The sequence below is a fragment of the Canis lupus genome, chromosome 6, assembly GCF_048164855.1.
Source record: "Canis lupus baileyi chromosome 6, mCanLup2.hap1, whole genome shotgun sequence".
NCBI lineage: Eukaryota > Metazoa > Chordata > Mammalia > Carnivora > Canidae > Canis > Canis lupus.
The window spans coordinates 46545236-46557100 of record NC_132843.1 but is presented as its reverse complement, the minus strand read 5'-3'; the positions used below and the strand labels follow the sequence as shown (position 1 = coordinate 46557100).

The 11865-nt window shown below is 44.0% G+C and overlaps 1 protein-coding gene across 3 annotated transcripts in view; it reads right to left on the bottom strand.

Annotated features, from left to right (window-relative positions):
• Positions 1–8810, bottom strand: part of AKT3 (AKT serine/threonine kinase 3) — a 308393-nt gene extending 299583 nt beyond the window's left edge. Inside the window, exon 1 of one of the 3 annotated variants that reach the window (XM_072830379.1) lies at positions 8568–8810. The gene's annotated coding sequence lies outside the window, so the exon portion shown is untranslated. The remainder of the gene's footprint in view (positions 1–8567) is intronic. The other 2 variants (XM_072830375.1, XM_072830381.1) reach the window with 2 other exon arrangements.
• Between the last annotated feature and the right edge of the window lie 3055 nt (positions 8811–11865).

The window sequence follows — 11865 nt, the reverse complement described above, 5'->3', positions numbered from 1 at the left end:
ATATCTAGGGGAACATGCTTTGAAAAATGGCCACATAATTCAAGACAAGATTTATTACACCGTTAAAAAAGAGCAAGAAACCTTCAGTAAAGAATCAAAACATCATTTTAGCTTGATTTAGGTAACTTTCTGAAAACTGGCTACATACAGAACGAGGTAACTAAAAAGGTTATCTCCTTACACCACATAATTATAAAGACATTAAATATAGGGAGCCCGAGTGCAAACTGATGACTTTAGAAGGCCTCTTTGGTAGCACCTGTAGCAAAGAGCCTCATCTCATTCAAGCCATTCTTGGTTTGACTATAAAATTACATTATCTGGGTAAAAAAAAAAATTCCTATCTTAATATTCTTGGTATTGGAAATGGAAGAGATCAGGGGCCAACATTTATTAATAACCAAAAAACAATACAAATTCAAGAAACATAGATAAAACATATCCCTTTCTATTAAAATAATCTGCATCACAACACATGTTCTAAAGAACACTAAAAAAATACTTTCAAAATTTATTCCATGGTTTTAAGCTGACATTTCATTGCTGGGATCTCAAAGCAGGTAAGGACCTTCATTTTACAGTTGAGGAAACAAGAGTCCAGATAGATGAAGAGACTTGCCCAAGGTCACACAGCTGCTTTCTGAGGAAACCAAGACCAGACAACCAGGCACATGTTCTTTCCACTAGCACTACCCCTTCACTACAAAACAAAACAGTGAAATATGCAGATCAACACAAATCAATGAATTTTCTTTTAAAATGGAACTGTTTGGGGGTGCCTGGGTGGTGCAGTCCATTTAGCATCTGACTCTTGGTTTCTGCTCAGGTCGCCATCTCGGTGTGCACGGAGCCGGCTTCAGATTCATTCTCTCCCCTGCCCCCACTCCTGCCATTCCCCCCCTCAAATAAATAAGCCTTAAAAAAAATAAAGAAAACGAAACTTTAAAAAAACTTTTTAGATAAAAAAGTTTATCTGGTACTTATATATTTAGATTAGACTGCTAAACGGATGTTAAATCAACAGGACAAAATTTACAATCATCATCAGGACCACTAAAGCCACTCATTATAGAAATGGCTTTATCCACTTGCATCTTAAGATGTTACCAAATTCTACACATAATATCCAGCTTTAAAGTTGCTCCTGGGACTCTCAGCTAAAATGATATTCTTTGAAAATAGCTTAAAAGACATTTAAAAGTATACTACTCCAGAATTATGACCAATAGACTAGAAATAAATGCTATCTTGTGTGTATAAACTGACTCTTAAGCAATGCACCATATTCTTTGGTTTAATTTCCCTATAGTGGCAAACCTCTTGCACTAAGTCATCTATGCTCTCCCACTCAGTGTTCCATGTTGCTAAAAACACTAATCTGCAAAATGATGAGCTGGACATGAACTTCACCTCCTCCTACAGTCCCAACTTCTTCAGAAGTATGTTTCTATCCAATGAGCTAATAGGCAAAAATTTGGTTTCTTTTTCTTTTAAGCCTATTGCATTAAATATTTCATTGCTGAATAATCTAATTTTGTCTATTCTTAAAAAAAATGTCATACAAAATTCTTGGCAGATTCAATTTAGAATTTAAACAAAGCAGTTACACTAAAGGTACTTTCATTCAAAACTATTTGAGAATTTGATAACAGCATTTGAATATCACTTCACGATTTACAAAACATTTTCACATCTTGTACCTCATTCAATAGCATTACTATTTAGTAAAGCAATTTGACAGTGCCTGGCACAGAAGATATACCCAACAAATACAGAGTAAATGAATGAGTGGATGAATGAAAGAGCGAAGATGTAGCTTTACATAACTAATGAAGGACAGACAAGACAAACCAATATTGTAAGTCAACAGAGAGAGCGGTATTAAGTCATCTTGAAGACAAACCTGAACTCAAATGTTACGAAAGCACCTACTCAGAAATAAATTATAATAAACATTCTTCCTTATTCATTAAAGTAGATTTACCATAGACCTGCACTAATTGTGAGGACTACTAGCACACATTAAAATTATCTTCCTTTTCTCTGCGTTTAATACTTTTTGTTGAGATGAGGTCAAGTTTCAAGTCCCAAACAATTAAGCATCAACGATGCTCAAAGTTATCTATTGTGGAAGGAAAAAAGAGAAAGAATGGCATATTTTCTTAATGATATTTATAAAAATTTTTTAAAGATGTTTGTTTACTTATGGCAACAAACCACTCAGTTCTAAGCACTAAAGTTCTTCAAACATCTTTCTAAAATATCACTCAAGAAACATGTAATGTACATATGTAGTCAGTAAAAAAGTACTGATTGCCTACTCTGTGAGAAGGACCACACTGAGTATATAGAGAGGCAAGCAAAACAAACTTTTTAAAAAAATCTTTTCCATGTAATAATTTGTTATCAAAGTGCTTTTATGTTATTTGCAAATCTGACTAAAAACAAATCTGTACAGTAGCTACTGCAGCTACAATTCTGAACCTAGGAAACCTGTGACCAACCAAAAATGATATTATTTCTTCGCTGTTACCATAACCAGATAGTGACAAGTAACAAGAATGACTGCCTACAATCCATGTCTTCTATCAGTTTGGTATGCTTTCTACCAAATAACCCAATATGAACTCTCAGATGTATAATAACATTTGTGAATCACTTAAAACACTTTTTTTGTATCGAAATATTTTTCAAAAGTCCAGTAAACACAATGTTTTCAAATAAATTAAAAATCAAATATAACCGTGGCATCATAAAGGAAATTATACCAACAGAAGACTAGAAGGTTGACAAAGTTGAAAGGCACACCAGCAATTTTCTTTTTTACAACCTAGAACAAGATTCACAGGTTGGCAATTTCCTACATGTTAATTCTTAAGTTTAAAGCCACTATACTATCTATAATAAAACTTGCTCTAAACTATATCCTTCGCTATAATTAATGCTATATAGAGTATACTTGCCCTGCACCACAATTTTTTACATTCTTTAGATATGCCTAGTCCAATTAAATTCATAAAGGACAACTAATGTGCAAAGACAATAGAATCTTGCTTCTTTGAAAGACAAATGACTATCAAGGGTAACCAAAATACAATTCTATGGTATCTCCCAATTTCATGAAATAAGTGAAACTAACATATGCCATAATAAATACATAAGGTTATATAAAAATTTTTAAAGGGTTTGAGGGAAAGGAAAAATACTGAAATGAAACGGAAATTCAAGGCAGCTTGCTCTGTACTTCAAATAACCCTCAGCCAGCCTGTCCTTCTTAAGAGTTGTTATCCTGTTCATAAACTTGTCCTATGGGAAAGTGAGCCAAACAAACGATATATTTTGGATCCTCTCTTCAGAGTACAATAACAGATTCTGTGGACTTTCTTAAAACTAATAGATATCTTCACTGTTCCACCCTATAGGAAAATATTTGAATAGGCACATAAGCAAGATTTCCAACTTTCAAGCAAAATTTCAGTCCTTTCAAACTGCCAACTCTCAAAAATCAACTTTGCAAACTTTTATGTATGTATACAAAAACGGAGAGTATTTCCCCCTTCTCCCTACCTCAGTTTATGACATCTAAATGCCATTTCAACCAACACATCCATTATCAACCAAATTAAAAAAAACAACTTGTGCTGCGTGCTATATTTAATATTCTAATTTGAAACAACTAGGAAAATGCCTATTGGATTCCCGTTTCACCGAAAGCCCTGAACAAGCTACAGACAAACAATCCCCTACATTTCTCATATGAAGTGTGGCTTGTCTCTGTCTCTATGTGAAGGCACCTGTAATGTAACAGGAACAGGTTGAAGGTTGCCACTCAAAGAATTTTGGTTACACAGCTCGCCATATTCTTCCAACACACATTTAAAATCCTTCTATAATCTGCCTTGGGGACCTCCTCGACAATAAAATGAAACAAAATCTGCACATATACACAAAATACAATTGGTATAAGATCCATTAAGTGTCGGGAATTGGCTTGATGGATTTTTACCCCGGGGTTAAACCGAGAGTTAACCCACAGGTATGATATCCTATAACAAAGCTTATTTACCACAATAGTTCATCAGAAAGAGCACTGGGCAGGCCCAGAAACTGGGGTCCCTGTTCCCAACTCTGCCCCACTGGAGTGATGCTACTTAAGGGCCTTTAATTCTCTGTGCTTCAATCTTCTCAGCCATAGAAATTAAAGTGTAGCACTAGACAAACTTAAATAGCTTCACAGCTCTTCCAGAGCTAATATTTAGGATTCTTCAAGTTCAAATCTACCACGGGTCTACTTCACTTATAGATGGCATTTCAGGGGACACTATCATGATTATACAGTTCCTGTCCTCAGAAGTTTAGTATGTGGTTTGGAAGATAAAACATCCAAACATCAATTCCACTAACACAAAACCTGGACTGAACTCCAATACTGGCAAAACAGCATCCTCCTCCCCTTCCCATCCCCCAGACTCACGAACAGAGTCAGAGGCTTTCTTAGTTAATATAGGAGAGAAAATTTCTCACTTGAAAGTCTTCTAGGGATTTCTTCTGGTAAATCATTTGGCCTTTCCCTCTGAACATCAGCAAAATAGACCCATTTACAAAAAGTGAAATCACTGCAGTTGGTGATAAATATAAAGAGAGTACTGAAAAGCCAATCTCCAGGTCAAGAAACATACATTAATTTGTCTATCAACTACCATTTGAAGGCTACCTGGCAAAAGAAACGCGTCTACATCTAAACACCAAAAGGCTATATACCGTTACAATAACATATGTAAACATCTGAGGCATTTAACCTGGCCTCTGAAACAACTGAAATGAAAAAAGAATGTTATGGATCTGTCGATATATAATTGTTTTTACCATATTAATGTGATTTCTGTGGAAATTATTGCACTACATTACCAAAACTGGTATGTCACTGGGAAATCTAATGGTAGGTACCAGCAACATAGGAGAAATGCTAAGGAAAAAAGTGTTTCAGAACAAGGAAAGTGGGACACCCGCGTGGCTCAGGGGTTGAGCATCTGCCTTCGGCTCAGGTCGTGATCCCGGGGTCCTGGGTTCAAGTTCCGCATCAGGCTCCCCGAGCCTGCTTCACCCTCTGCCTAGGTCTCTGCCTCTCTCTGTATATCTCTCATGAATAAATTTTTTTTAAATCTTTAAAAAAAGAACAAGGAAAGTTCTACAGAAATGGGAGTTTATAATTCTGCATTAATAAGTGTCTTCTCTTGTGAAAACCACCTCAAAAGTAGCAGGGGCTGTTGTGAAGATTAAACCAATTGACACACGTTAAACACACACAACAGTGCCTGGCACATGGCAAGTGCTCATCAGGCCCTGGCTGGCACTGACTCTAAAGCTGACCTAGTGCTGCCATAAGTGAAAGACCATAATAAAATTGTCTGTCAGTTAACATCAGAAGATTCAGGGCTATCCTTTCCAGGTGACTACATAAGAGTATATGCTGTATAAAACCAGGATTCAGAATACCAATGCACACTCCTGAAACCTGGAGTTAAAAACAGGGCAACTCCAAATGATTTAAATATTCTAACACAAATCTACAAAAATTCATTATGTGCAAATTTATGTCAAGAAAATAAAAAATGCAAGTCAAATTATAAAATGATTTGGTCAAAACAAATTAAATGGTTTCTTTTTCTGCCTTGTCTTTTACGGTATTCAAATATAAATTATTGTAAATTAAGTATCTTTTAATGCTTAAAACGTAATCACACTATTAAGACAAGATTCTATCAAATCATGCTAAAAATGCAATTAACACGAGTTAACAATAATTGCGTTATCTTCCCAAGGATGAATTCTTTGAACTAAAAAGCGTAACAACAAAAAAAAGTGTAGCTATCTTTTCACAAAAATATGCAAAGTTCATCAAGTAAACTCTAAACTTCCACAATATCAATTTGTAAAACAGGTTCCTCTTTTTCAAGAAACCCAAATTGTTGGAAATTTCCATTGAATTTTTAAGAAATAAAATCTCTTATATGTTTAAATCAAAAGCCAGAGTTTAAAGAATCTTAAATCCCTACTTTGCACAAAAATCTATTATGCTAAGTACATCTGTCCTATGATATGTCTAACCAGAACATATTTAGATTTGCCATGATTCTGAAAACAAATTCTCATATCTAACAGTAGTAATCTTGTGAATGAAATGTAAATAAGAAAAGTTTTTTAATCAAACTAGCTCCTGGCACACAGTTCACACTCTAATACCTGCTGGAATGAATGAAATCTTATTTAAAATATTTTTACAGCTATAAAATTACATAAACTGAAAGTCCAAAGCTGAACCCCCTTAAGTACCTTTACATACACAACTTAGAGTTGTCAAACTAAAAATTAATTTTAAGTTGGAAAACTCACTAAAGTAATCATTACAGAAGTAATCATTACAGAAAGACTAAGTATAGAGGACAAAATGAATAGAAATAACAGTTTCCTAAGTTTTTTGGTAGAAATACTTTGGACTAGGTATTTTTTTAATTCTGTAGGAAAACCTACTACTGAAAACACATACCGCAAACATACAACAGAACGCTACAGCTGTACATTCATCTAAATTCCAGTGCTGTCTCATTCATGTGATATATGCACTCCCTCACTTTAAAATTAGAAGCTCAAGCCAATCAAAGATATTGGGGTCAGCCCTAGTGAGACAAACAAGAAGCAGATCTTCAAATACAACCTCCTCGGTAAACTTTCAAAATCAAGATTGTGTGTTGGCAAAAGAAAAAAAAAAATAAAAAAAAACCAACAGTCCCTATATATATACTCCAAATTATTATGCATTCACCTTAAAAAGCTAATAGTTTACTAAAAACTAGACTTCGTGATAAAAAAAAAAAAACACGTTCACGTTTTACACAACCACTTCCTGGATGTGTGTATTGGTTTTGGACCACCACCTCCTGGAATATTCATATTCATTTATACATATTTTGCAAGGATATTTAAGTTCTGAAAACAAACTTTCCTAAACCATGTTTATTGGACTCATCTAGCTTTGGCTTTTTCAACTATTTCCTAACAACGTATAACCTAATTTAATGAGCTTCCACCAAAAACCAAACCCCAGGGGTTGACTAGTAATTTACAGCCTACTAAAAGATATAAAATGACCATGCCTTTACAAATATGGAACATATGTCTAACTTGATGATTTGAAGCAGTTGGCAAGGTATTATTAACTGCAAGAAGTCATCATCTCACAGGTTTTTGCTACAAGATGAACTAGAAAAGTGTGAACATTTTCTTAATGGTACTACTTAATACAGATACATAGGTTTCGCTGCGAATTTCTACTTGAAAACGTAATCAATTACAAACTACTGGGCTCTCGACCAATTACCACACTGGTGAAATGGGTTGGTTTTATTTTCACAACGTTCTCTTGGTGCAAGAAATGGGAGCATCCTACCCTTGGCTTATGGGTAAGCCTTTCCCCCCTGCTTTCAGAAAATATACAGTAAATACCGGTTTTGAAACCCTGGCCCCAAAGAGACTCAATTCAGCCTAAGTGAAGATCCCCGGGTAATCCCAAACAAGGAATGACCCCGCCTGGAAGTCAGGGTGTACGCGGCGACCAGCTAGGCTTCAACTTTGGGCTCTTAGGGCCCAGCAAGCATCATGGCTGATGCAGACCGATGCGCAGGAGGAGGAGGAGGAGGTGGACGAGGAAGAGGCTGGTTTGTTTACTTGCAGCCTGAGCCGCCGCCGCGCCAGCAGCGACAGCATCACTGGATCCGCCAAACCCAGCATCTTCCGCACATTTCTATTCTTAGCACACAACTCCCAAGCGGATTAAAACCCCACTACTATTAAAAACACAGACGAGCACGTTACCCACCTCCCACACACACACACACACACACACACACACACACCGCCCCCCCCCCCCCCAGGGCCGTCTTTTCCTGCGCGCCGGCAGCAGGGGAGGGTGGGGAGGAAGGAGACCCCGGGGGACGCCGGAGCATCCTCGCCTGCACCCCACCCCGCGCGCGCAGACAGCCCCCGCGCCGGGCCGCGCGGCAGACGGCCCCCTCCCCCCAACCCAAACACGCCGGCACCGGCCGTCCCCGCGTTATATAAGCCCGCCGCCGCCCCCGCCGCCGCCGCCGCCCCCGCCCCGCCCCCGCCCGGCCGGGGCCCCCTCCCCACGCCGCGCCGCCCGGGCCGGCGGGGAGCGGGCGCTGCGCAGCGGCTGGAGGCGCCAGGGCCGGGGCAGCGCAGACGCGGCCGGTACCGCTAGGCCGGGAACACCCTCCCCGGCCCCCCGCGCGCCGCCGCCCCCCAGCTTCCCCCGGAAAGTGAGGGGGTGCCGGTGTCAGCGGCGCCGGGCATCCCCCGGCCTCCCCACCCACACCCACACCCGAGCCTCCGGTGACCCAGCCCCCGCCCACGCCCCCGGCGCGGTGACAACCCAGACGCCCCCGCCTCCCCCCACACCACCCCCCCGCCCTAGGGAGGCCCGGGGCCGGGGGCCCGGAGGGAGAGGAGGCCCGGCGGGGAGGGGGCGAGCGGGGGGCGGTGGCTGTTACCTGCAAAGGCGGCGGCGGCGGCGGCGGCGGCGGCGGCGGCGGCGGCGGCCCCGCAGCTGCTCGGGCGGCGGCGGAGGATGGAGCCGGGGGGGCGGGGGGAGGAGAGGGGGCGACTCGGGGGTCCCCCCTCCCTCCTCCTCCCCTCCTGTCCTCCCCCCACCCCGCAGAGCCTCTGGCCCCCCTGGAGCCCGGTGCGGCCGGCGGGAGGGCAGGCGAAGGCTGCAGGGGAGGGAGGAGGGAGCCGGCCGGGCCGGGCCGCGGAGCTGGAGCGGGAGGCGGCGGCGGCGGCGGCGGCGGCGGGAGGGGAGGGCGGAGGGAGGGAGGGAGGGCGGGCGGCGGCGGGGGGAGGAGGAGGCGGAGACTCTACATGGGAATCGGATATCGGCTACAAATTCAATTCATCACCAGAAAACACCGCTCGGGCGGGGGTCGGGTCACGCCGGCGAGGCGGCGGCGGGCGGAGGCTGCGGGGCCCGGGGCGCGCCCGGCGCGGGTCGGGGGCCCGCGGCCTCCTCTGGGGGGGAGGGGGCCGCGCCTCGCCCGGGGGACCCCGCCGCCGCCGCCGCCTCCCCGCCCCCTCCTTCCTCCCTCCCGGGCCCCGCCGCCGATCGCTGCTCGTCGCCGCCGCCGCCGCCGCCGCCGCCGCCGCGGGGCTTGTTGTTGACTTTGAGGAAAACTCCTGACGTCAGGGGCTGGCTCTCGGCGACTGGCGGGAGCGGCTTCCCCGCGTCCCCGGCCCTGCCGCCGCCTCGGCTCCCCTCCCTGCCGCGCCCTCGTCCGCAGGCTTCCCCGCGCCCCCCAACCCGCGGCGCCCCGCGCCCCCTCTCCTCTCGCGAGAACATCCCCCCCAGCCCGCCGGAGCCGGCAGCGGGGGCAGGCGCTCCCGGGCGGGAAGTTCTGGCGGTGCCCGCGCCCTCGTGGCCCGCGGCGGCCCCCCGAGGCCCGGCGGCGCCCCCGGGGAGGTGGGCGGGCCGCGCCCCCCGGGCCCCCGCGCCCCCCGCGCCCCCGCGCCCCCGCGCCCCCCGGGCTCGGCCCCGAGCGCGGAGCCTCCTCGGCTGTCGGCGGAGACCTGGCCGCGCGGCCCGAGCACGCCTCTCCGGGGAGCCGCGGCCGCGCGGGACCGGCGGGACTCTTCGCACGACACCCTTCTTAGGGAGAGTAGTTTGCGTGGACTTGGGGGAAGCCATGATGTGCTGCATTCACTACGAAGGAGATAGCCATCTCTTTCCTTTGAAGTTCACGGCTCCCGAGACTGTTTGCAGTGGAGACACGGCTTGTGCAAAAGGCCATGCTCTCCTGTCCATCGCGGTCCGTAAAGTTATGAAAGAAGTTGTTGGGTTTGTTTTGGGGGTTTTTCTGTTTTGTTTTGTTTTTTGATGTTGTTGTTGTGGACACCGTGTTGTGTCGCTTCTGGAACTTTGCAAAGACCTGTATTGTCTCACCACGTGGCTGTCGCTGTTGGGGTACCTGCTATTGCTCCCAACGCCAGGTTCCTGGTGGTGCCCCTGGCTCCCTTCCGCAGAATTCCTCCCGCACGAGCGCGCTCCCCCGCTTCCCCGCGGCCTGCCTACCTGTGACAGCGGCCGAGCTCTCCTCCTGTGGGTGCACCACAGCATGAAACCTAAGAGGAAAAAGGGGGAGGAACGGGGGCTAAGTCCATTTTCCCCACTGGTCGGGGACGATGCCACAACAAAATCTGCCTTCTTTAAGATACACAAGTCTCCCTGGTGGAAAAGTCCTCAATTGCTGCTTTTCCTCTTTCCCCATAGTTCCCAACACATCAAGAACTGATTAGTGAACATAGACTTGTTTCCTGATACACTGTATCGGTGTATAACGTACACAGTTTATTCCCATAATCATCAGACCTCTAACAGTCCCTATTGGCAAAGCCATTCGGTTACAGATTTCTTGCTGTAAAACACAGTAATGGGTCACATTTTTATTCGATAATAATCCACTCCACTTATCTTTAAGAAAAGAGCGCCTATGACACCAGAGCTTAAAAGTGTCTCCAAAGCTCTTGTAAAATATTCGACTCCGATAGGTGTGGTGTTCTGAATTACTAGAATCTCTTATTAATTTTAATTTTCATTTGTTTCCAATTTGAACATCAACATCTTTGGGAGAACCAAATCTGTCCTATAAGCCATACTGCCCCAAAATATTTCTCCTGGTCTCACCATATTATATTATATATCTTTGCTGATTAAATCCTAAAATTAAGTATTATATAAACTACAGTGGATTATATACTCCGAGCTTCATGTATTTGAAAAATGATAAACTTTCTACTTTGCTGTTCTATAGTAGTTTCATAAATCTCTATAATAAAAGCATGGCAGCTTTTATTACAGAATTATTATTATTTATTACGGAACTACTATTTATTTAAATAGCATTATTCTTTCCCTTAGACCATGCTATCATGAATTTGGCAGAATCTGACCATTATGGCATAATGGTACTCCATTCGGAGCATATGCTAGATTTCTCCTCTTCATTGTCAACGCATCACAGTCACACAGGGAGCAGAGCACGTTTAGCCATGAGAATGTCCCTCCTAAACTTCAGGGAGAAAGCCCTCATTCTTTCTTAAGCCGGATATTCTTGGCTAACATCTCTCAGTTGTAGTAATTTATGCATCTTAAGAAAACTCTTCACTCTTCTTGACTACCAATGACTAAATTAGATACTGAGAGCTATTTCTAAGTTCTTCTACCATTTAGGGGGAGTTACTTAAACTGGAAGGTACATTTAAAATTTCAGGACAGGGCAACCCGGGTGGCTCAGGGGTATAGCGCCGCCTTCAGCCTGGGGTGTGATCCTGGGGATCCAGGATCGAGTCCCGCATGGGGCTCCCACCTGCGTGGATTCTGCTTTTCCCTCTGCCTATGTCTCTGCTTCTCTCTCTCTCCTATCTCTCTCTCTCTCTCATGAATAAATAAATAAATAAAATCTTTAAAAATAATAAAATGAAATTTCAGGACAGTGCCACTTCTCTGCCTTAATAAAAAGTTTATCTTGTCTCTGGTGTCTAGGACAGGACATGGCACAAAGCATACACAGAGTGTTTGTTGAATAAATTAATGAATGAACAAATGAAAAAAATCTGTACCCTGTGTACAGTTTATACAATACTTTCCTCTTGAGATGGCTTATTGGCAAGATCATAAATGCACTTTGGAGACTTGCAGGCCTGAGTTCAAATCCTCTCTCAGCAGAATTTATATGTCAGGCAAGTTGCTTAACTTTTCTAAGCCTTAATTTCCTCCTTTGTGAACTGACAGTTACAACT